This window comes from Mus musculus, chromosome 12, assembly GCF_000001635.26.
Source record: "Mus musculus strain C57BL/6J chromosome 12, GRCm38.p6 C57BL/6J".
Taxonomy (NCBI): Eukaryota; Metazoa; Chordata; class Mammalia; order Rodentia; family Muridae; genus Mus; species Mus musculus.
This window is the reverse complement of record NC_000078.6, coordinates 25,302,060-25,311,602: the sequence shown is the minus strand read 5'-3', so window position 1 is coordinate 25,311,602 and position 9,543 is coordinate 25,302,060. Positions and strand designations below refer to the sequence as shown.

The following is a 9,543-nucleotide window of genomic DNA, read 5'->3' as shown; positions in this document are numbered from 1 at the left end:
CTGCTGCCAGGCCTAATGACCTGAGTTCCATCCCCAAGAATCACATGGTAAAAGAAAAGTACAGCCTTCCACAAATTGCCTTCTCACCTCCACACATATACCACAGCACACACGTACCAATGCATGTACGTATATACACACATACATGGATGGATAGATAGATAGATAGATAGATAGATAGATAGATAGATAGATAGATAGATAGATAGATAGATAGATAGATTGATAGACAGACAGACAGACAGACAGACAGACAGACAGACAGACAGACAGACAGACAGACAGACAGACAGATAGATAGATAGATAGATAGATAGATAGATAGATAGATAGATAGATAGATAGATAGATAGATAGAACAGCTTATTGGGTACATCCCAGCACTTGGAATGGGAAGGTAAGACAGGAGGATTGAAAGTTCAAGACTAGTCTGGACTATTTTGGAAGACCATGTCTCAAAAACAAAAAGACCTAGGTTTTCAGAGGTCCATAGAAAGAAAAGGAAGCTAGCCACATAGCAATGGCAATGCCTCACATGCTAGTCATTAAATTTCCCTTGGGTTTTTGTCTAGGGAAAAAAAAGAAGTGCTACTTTTAGATCTCTATCTGTCCTAAATCTACCCAAACGAATACTCTATGAAGGTGCAGATATAAACTCTTGATGGTGAGAAAACTCTTAACGTGGAATGAGCAGGAGAGATAAACAGGAAAAGTGCAAGAGAAAGGGGGTCTTGGAGATACAGCAGGACTGCAGTGTGACTTCCCTTAAGTGGACTGTAATTTTCCTCCTCTAATAAAGGGAAGCCGCCACCCTGCTATAAACAGAAGTGGAGTCTTCCAAAGGCTTGTAACTTGATCCCTTTCTACCCTCACTGCCAGCCAAGGATCCACAGCCAAACCTTTCTGCATTCACAGGAAAAGTGGGATCTGAGACTCAATCTATGTAAATTGGTGGTTGCTAAGATTAGAAGCAATAGGGCAGGACTGCTGCTCAGCCAGTGCTCACCTACCACAGAAATGGGGGCAGAGGACTGGACGTTTAAGGTCAGCCTTGGCTATGAAAAGCAGCCAAGGGCAGCCTTGGGTCCATGAAACCCTGTGTCAAAAAAGTAAATTAAAACAAGTGTGGTCATGATGCAACAGAAGGACCTTGGCACTTCACTCGAAAAGCTGGAGGTTGTCCAGGCGCAGGCACAGTCATCTGCTTAGTCCCTCCCCAACTTCCTTCAGCAGGGTACTTCATGACCTGTAGGAGAGTGGTGGAGACTATTTTAACTCATAGATGATCTTACCTGTGGTACAAAGCCGAGATGAAGTTCTTCTTCAAAACAACCAGTTTAGAAGAGTTATAGCATTGTGGCCATGGCAGCCATGAAGGGACTCTGAAGTAGGAGAACATTAGATATAGACAGTTGTTATATATAGCATGACAGTGATGCTGAACGTGGAGACATCAGTTCCCTTTAGTTATAAAGGTTAGGAGGTACAGCGTTGTGTCACAGACAACATGATGGGGTCCAGAAGGAGACAGAAGGAGCCTTCAGCTTTATGGGAACAAAGACAATAACGTGCTCTTGTAGGCCTCTGTTGAAGGGGGGGCTAAGTTCCACTCTGCATGACCTACTTACTGTACCTACCATGCATTAGGATGGGTTCTGCACATGACAGGAGTCCAATTCAAGGTTGCCTTGGGTCTGGGTGATGGGGAGGGAAGCAACTCTTGCTTACAGATATAAGGGGGAGGGGGAGGTCAGCTGTTCTGTCCAGAAAGAGGGAGACTGAGAAGAGTAGGTGTGGCCTGATTTCTCAGAAAGATACTAGCAAGATGATCTGGGATCTATTAATCATGGGATTGGATCTGGGACCAGAGATCAGAGATCAACCATGACCCCTATGACAAGGTAAGCCTCATAGGGTTTCTCCACCCTCAGCAAGCTCCAAAGGGGCAAAAAATTGATGGGAAAGCTAGCACGAAAGGAAGTCATCATCGCAACTTAACTCCTTTACCTAACTCAACTGGTTCATTGCCTCGTCATGTCCCAGACCGGGGCTACAAGGGTGAACATGAAGGAAGTCTCAGGTATAGACTGGACCCAGATTCTGCTTGGACTTAAACATAGTAGACAGAGAGATGACTCACGGCACCATAGCCATAAAACAGCAACTGTCATAAATACTGTATTCGCCCTAGTATCTGGTGCTTAGACACCTGCTAAACCTGTCAGTCCCCCTTTCACAGGGGAGAAGGCCAAGGCCAATAGACCTTAGAGCAATCCAAGATTTAAAGCAACACCATGGGAGAGAGCAATACTCAGGAGTGATGAGGGTACATGCAGCCAGAAGGGGAGGATAGCTTAAAGTCATGTCTATTGGTGTGGTTCCTCTTCTCCTTATTCGGACTGATTTGTGCTTTCATGGTCCAGGGTATAATTACTTCTGGAGTGAGAACATTAAAGTAGGCTACAAGGCATATTTGGGGAAGAAACTAGATTAAACTTTTAAATAGAGAAAACAGCACTCTTCTTATTTGAAGGGAAAATATAGAAGGGAAAAAAAAAAGGTCTTCACAAAGTAGGTTGGGGTCCCCGGTGCTGATGTATATCTTGACATTGCAGCCAATACTTAAATGGGGAATGTTAGACACTGAGGAAGACAGTGGCTGGCAACACTTTACTGTTGTGTACTGGTGTGCTTTCTTCGAGTACACTCTGCCAGAATGATGCTACACCAAAAAGGCTGCTAGGCAGACATGCTTCAAAGTGCAAGGCTGAGGCTGCCATGGACAAGCAGAACATTCTGCTCTGGGCCTCAGGTTTCTTCCATGTAAAATCCTGATCAAAGTCATATCTTACAAGGCTATGAAAATTATATAAGTTACAGCATCTATAGACCTCTCATGGTATGGATGCTATTCTAAACTGCAACACACTAACTCTTTCAATCCACACACAGCTCTATCACAGACCTCATTTAACAGATCTGAGGTTCCCATTACTTCCTGGGAGGAAAACTACTGTCCATTGACTGGCATGAGGCTACAACTTAGAGTTTCTTTTAGATTAGAAACTTGTGCCACTAAGACTGCATATCACTTTCCTCTCAGTCTCTGCTTTCTACCAGCAGCCTGTAGTAGATGCCCAGTAAGGATTCACTGAGTTAGCAAGCACAGATACTTGAAATCCTGAAGAACCCCAGAGAGAGGCCCTAACAAGTTGATCGATTTTCTACAAGAAATCTACACTTGCAAATCTCAATATCTCTCTCTCTCTCTCTCTCTCTCTCTCTCTCTCTCTCTCTCTCTCTCTCTCTCTCTCTCTCTCTCTCTCTCCCCCCCCCTCTCTCTCTCTCTCATTGAGTTGGTTTCATAACCTAAATATGGGAATGCCAAGTAAATGCTTCCTTTGAGAAAGCCTTGAATGTGTGCTATGGTGAGAGCTGCAAGCCATATTGAGCCTGTGTGCTGGTCTTGTTGTGACTCTGCACTACCCCAGGGGCAGCTTTCCTCTGAAGGACCAACAGATACCTCAGGAGTCCCTTAGAAGCCATGGGCAGGAGCCACCTTCAGAAGCAATGGTACCTCGGAATCTTGCCTCAATTGCCAAGCAAAGGCTTGTAAACATGGGCCCTCTTCCTCTTTCCCTCTTCCTCTCCTTCCATGCCTTCCTCCATATCCCTCCTCTCTCCCTCCTTCCACACTTTCCCCTCCAGACTGCAGAATCCTACAGCACAATAGTCAGAATTCCAATACAGAAAGCCTTCCCACTGGCCACATGCTGAGGCAAATCTATAAAGACACAGAGCCAGGAGACACTACTAGCTTCTTCATGCTGCTAGGGGAGAAAGAAGGCACCGTCTACAGCCGATCATAGACTCAGGAGCCTGATGCCTCCCGTTCCATCCCTGTGCAAACAGTTTCTCCAGGAAAGGAATCTGTCTTTGCCATCTTCTTGGACCACATATTCCCCATTTCCAAAATATCCCATCAGACTCCACTGGTACAGTTCTTCTTAGAGTTCATTTAGGGTAAAAACGGGCCATTAAACACATTTCCCTCCACAACTGTGCAATAGAACAGGAAATTGAAATGACCTGTGCTCTGGCACAGAGAAGCGCAGAGCCGAAGGAGCCCCTAATTTTAAAACTCCACTCATCCCCAGCTGCCAGTTAGGTTGGCGTTTTTGCAATGATGCTCGGTGGCGTGTATTCTGTGCTAGCCTCCACAGGGTTTTTATTGTCTGCCTTCCTAATTCTGTCCTGCTATAAGGAAACTAAGTTACAGCACCTCTATGAAACTATCTGGTTCTAAGCTGTGAGATGTGTTTGCTGAAGTCAGCACTGCAGCATCAAGAATCCCACTAGCATCGTGTCCCAAGATAAACAGTGCTGGCAGCCTGTGGCATCGACGAAGATTTATTTTGCAAACTTTGCCACCCCCCAAACAGTGATTATGCTTGGGGGGATCCAGTAGCACAGCCATGTTCTTTTAGATTATTTTTTGACACCAAAGGGACACTGCATCTTCTTCATAAATATTAACAAAACTTTGTTGAGAAGTACAAGCCCTGCAGCAGAAGACAAACCATAGACTGTCCCCACTGGCCATGTGATACCCAGAGAGGAGCTCTTCTCTCCTGGTGGCACACTTTGTATACATTCACAGAAATATGTCAATAGCCCTCCCAGAACCAGAGTTTTGTTTTTAATAGTAACTACATATTCGGTGGCAACTGAGACTTTCAGGCCCTAAATCAGTGTCGTTCCTGCTGACTGGACATCGTTTTTACAAACTAGACAGGCTTTTACAGGTGTTTATCTATAAAAGTAACAATAACAACAAAAATGGGATTATATTCCTGCAATCATCAGGGGTCTGTGTCCCCTTTAGAGGTATATCCCATTATCTAAGGCATCAAGTCTTTGTCATGGGAGTGCTTGGAGAATGATGCAGATCCAGGCTATAAGTGTTGAGTGTTGGTGTGAGCCTTTCCTGCTAGGTCTTACTAAAGCACGGTAAGAGAAAGTCAGCTAAAAAAAAAAAGTCTTCAACATGTAAGCCAATTTCATATTGAGCAGTGCTTTCACGTTTTGAAGTAAGTAAGATCATTGAGAAGGAAGTGAGAGAGAGAGAGAGAGAAAAAAAAACAGTCTGAAACCTGAGTGAAGAAAATGCACTTTAAAAAATATAGTCATAAGAGAGTGGAGTCATTTTGACTCAATTGTTTGCCAGTTTCAGGCCTATGGAAGTCCCCAGCAAAGCCACAGGGGATTCATCAGTCCATGAGACCTCTTCTCCTATGGACTGGCCAGCCACACCTCTGCCCAGTGGGGATCAGCGTCACTCAGGTGAGCTGGCGATGCCACCAAGCACAATGGGAAACACAACCTCCTGACTTCAATGATGCCCATTACCATGATGTCATTGGACTAACCGGAAGTCATAGCTGAGAGGAGTGCTGGGCTCTTAACAAATGCTGGGTGACAGGTGCCATGACTTCAGTCGAGGTAGCACAGAGGATATGTGAGTTTCATATTCAATCATTTCTCCCTGCTCTGAAAACCCAAACATTAACATGAGAAGAACAGAAAGTAAAATTCATAGTGACTAGGATATGAAGCCTGCCCACCACGCAGGCAGCTCACTTGTCATCTTGATGCTAAATGAAAGGACAAAAAGTCCAACCACTTAAAACCTGTTCGAGGTTCCTCAGACAATCAAATGGCAACGCTTGCATACTGTCGCTTGCGTGACAGAAAGCACAATTTAAATGTGTGACTTTGTGATCTTTGATGTGTCTGGGGTTATTTGGAGAGCATTAAAATCTCCATCGCAGCTGTGTTCTTCAGTCCTGGTGGCATTGGGGAAAACACTTGTCAAAGCCATATCTGGAGCCAAAACTGCCTGCGTGAAAATAACTTTTTTCCTCTATTGTTAAGTAAAAATTCCATGAGAGAAAAAAAAAAATCCTTGCATTGTGTCCAGCAGAAATACATCTTTCCACTGAAAATATTGCCCTAATGAGCTCGCCTGTCATGTTTATATTGAAAATGAGTAACAAAAACATGCAGGGCTCTCTCTCTCTCTCTCTCTCTCTCTCTCTCTCTCTCTCTCTCTCTCTCTCTCCTACCCTCCATCCCTCCCTCTCATAAACTCATCTTCATCTTTTATTAAGAATGGAAGCAAGTTGGAGGGCTATCAGTTGCCCCTTCCCCCCTCTGGATGTTGGGAGCCCTTCAGAGAATACCGTCCATCTGTACCACTGTTCCCTTCTCCTCTGTGATGCATAGCTCTTTAATGCATGGCTAAGGCAGCTCTGCCTCAGAACCGTGGCACAGGCTTCTGGCTTCACACAATTGCAGAATCTGGCCCAACTGGCTGAAATAAGTCTTTGCTAATTTATCTGCCGGTTCAGGTCTCAGCTGCAGTTCTCAGCTTTGATCATGGCCAAAGCCCATATCATTCTAACATCATGTGTGATCCTGAGGGTCTGGAGCAGGGGAGGCTGGGAGGACCAAGAAGCATCACAAAGGGGACAAGGAATGTGGCTGGGCCACCTGCTCCCCTCATTAGCATGAGATGAGATGCCACAGCTGATTGGCCCAGGGAGAAGTGGAGGTCTGGTGGAAACAAGGAGAGGAGGCTAGCAATGTTCCCAGGGGGACTCACATTGCCTCCCACCTGCTGCCTCTCATTAGCCTTTACTATGTACCAGGCGCTGGACTTGGCACTCGGAGGCAGAGCCAAGGCCCCAAAGACTTGGAGTCCAGTGGGAGACACGGAGAGAGCAATTTCACATAATGTCCAGCAGACTGACAACAGCCTGGTCTAAGGGAAGGAGAAAAAGAACCACAGGAGCAGAGAGACAGGTTGCAAAGAGGTTCCCTTGGAAATGTTTTTTGAAGGGAAAGTTGGAGAGAAAAAAAAGTATCTAAGACCCTATTTTCCTTATTTGGATCCAAGCAGATACACAGAGTTCTCACCCTCTTAGAACTGCAAGACAAGGGGGAAGAAGCATGCGGTGAGTTACCTGTTTACGCATTCCATGCTAGTAGATGCTTCCAGGGAAACCGAAGTCTTCAAGGAGTCTTCAAGGTGAGCAGGACTTCGACTTCCCAAGATAGGAGGGGAGTCGTGATGGAAGTCTTGGGAGCTGGACAAGGTAGCCCAGCCAGGTGCCTTTGGCAGCAAGCCTGAAGAGAGGAGGCAGGCAGCCTACAGGCAGCACATCTGGAGCAGCATCTGGTGCCCCCTTAGGATAGAGGGGTCACTTTGAGATGCAGTTTCCTTGTTCTGCAGGTGTAACCACCTAGCAGGAGGGAATCTACTCTAAGGAGAAACACTTGTGTCCTTCCCTTTAGCCATCGGGCTGCTGAAATCATAGTCCCGGAGGAACTGAACTTCCTTAGGAGTCTCCTGCTGGGGCAGGAAAAGATCATCAGTGTCTGGTGCCAGCTAGTGGGGCAGCCTGTCTCCTAGAAAGAGATTTCATCCCATTCCATCACCTTGATCGGGCCTGGTTAATGACGTACACCTCTTGATCCATTTAAACAACCTTACTATAAGGACCCCAAAGATGGTGGGGGTGGGGTCTTTAGACCTGTTTGTTCCTCTTTGCAAAGTAAACACAATAAATCCGCCTCCTTTCTCTGCTGAGACAGCACTCCTTGCTGTTCTTTCTATGTGGGTCACAGTCGGCTTAAGCCAACAATGGTTTCACACTCCTCCCAGAATTTCCTCCCCCTTATTCAGTCTGATATCAGTATCTGTTAACAATGAATTAACCTGGAAGGAGGGGCCAAATGCCAACCATGACGTATAAACAATGCCGGCAGCAGTGGGGACATCTACACACCAGCTCACTCTTCCCTTCAGGTTTTATTTCCCCAGGACTTCCTAGAACATGCCACACGTTGGCTTGTGAGGAGTGGCCAGGCTTGGCTTGCTGGTTTCCCTTTATTTTCCTGCCAGACTCACTTCCTCCTCAGGCTCACGAGCAGGGCTCTAGAGTTTGCCTTTCATTTCAATTTCTACTGGTGATTAAGGACCATAATTACCACAGAACAGTCTGGGTTAGCGCAGGGATAAAGGCAACCAATACCCAGTAGGACTCTGTCAGTGCTGGCAATGGGAGCAGCCAGGGAAAGTTCACTGGGCAGTGAATGGCAAAAGAAGCAGGAGAGACACAGACTGAAGAGCCCCTCCACCCCAGGCACCCAGAGAGCCAGGTACTGAGAACTTTCTAACATGATAAAGAGAAATAGCATCAGAAAACTGCAACAGGCAGCAATCTAGAGTAACAAGCCTACTCTTACTTCACGGTGACACTGTGCATGTCCACCAAGATGGATCATGTTCCCCAGTCCCTGAGAGGTCAGTGGATGTGGCATTTGGCCCTTCCCTCCAAAGGCATCTACATCCTAAACAGATGCCCACATCAAACCAGGTGATGCCCACTTCAAACCAGGTGACCTCGATGAGGTTACTGGCCTCAGGGGATCCAGGAATAAATACTATATGGAAGTTTGCTTTTGTTTTTGTTTTTGTTTCACATGGCAGACAGGGCAGGTGCATCCAAAAGGCATAAGCGATACCTATGTCACCTGGGTAGATCCTGCCAGCCCAGAGACTAATTAGAGATCTGGCTAGACTGGGCATGAGGGCAGGCTACAGGGCCTCTGGAATACATCCAAATCCATGGTATTGTCACATCCTTCAACATGCTCCTTAGGGGGGGAAAAAAACAGTTTTAGTCAATGGCACTTGCCACTTTGAGCTTTTATCCAAGTATTCAGGAGGCAAAGGCAGGCATATTGCTACATTCAAGGCCAGCTAGAGCTACACAGTGGAACCCTAAATTGAGATGCTGCCTCAAAACAAAAAGGACCACAGCAACAATAACAAAAAGCATTTATATGGGAGGGGGCAAAATGTGAAGTTAAGAAAGAGTACTTCCCACTCTAAGTTTGCAGCCAAAAATCAAGAGGAAGCAGAAAACAGGTGCACGTGTGTGTACACACATGAGTACACACATACACATGCTCATATGCACATATACACATGCTCATATACACATATACACATACACACTGTATATATATATATACACACACACACACACACACACACACACACACATGCATTAGGGTTCTCTATAGGGACAAAATAAGACTGTAGATTGTCTTACATGGGTGGTCTAGGTTGTCCTAACAGCAGCTATCTGCACACTGGGGAGGAAGCTAAGAACTCAGAAGCTGCTCAGGCCACAAGACTGAATGACTTTGCTATCCCAACCTGGGCTGAAGGCCTGGCAGATTCCTGGAGAACCCCTTGCCTTCAGTCTTCCTTGGAAGACAATGGAGTTGGGTTCTGAGATTGATGAAGAAATGTAGCTGCTGCTACAGCAGTGACAACGGTGGCAGCAACTACAGTGACAGAGTAGATAAACTCACCAGCAAGATATTATAGGAAGGAGGCAAAACCCAGAACTTTCCCCCGGGGATCTCTTTTTATCTAAGCTAGCAATGAGAAGTGCCTCTCATACATAG

At 45.8% G+C, this 9,543-nt stretch overlaps 1 long non-coding RNA gene across 1 annotated transcript; it reads right to left on the bottom strand.

The window, feature by feature from the left end:
- Positions 1–357: 357 nt before the first annotated feature.
- Positions 358–7,827, bottom strand: Gm46343. The gene is made up of 3 exons (XR_001780576.2): positions 7,781–7,827; positions 7,026–7,411; positions 358–1,246 (listed from the first exon to the last, which is right to left on the bottom strand). It is a non-coding gene; the product is annotated as a predicted gene, 46343 (long non-coding RNA).
- Between the last annotated feature and the right edge of the window lie 1,716 nt (positions 7,828–9,543).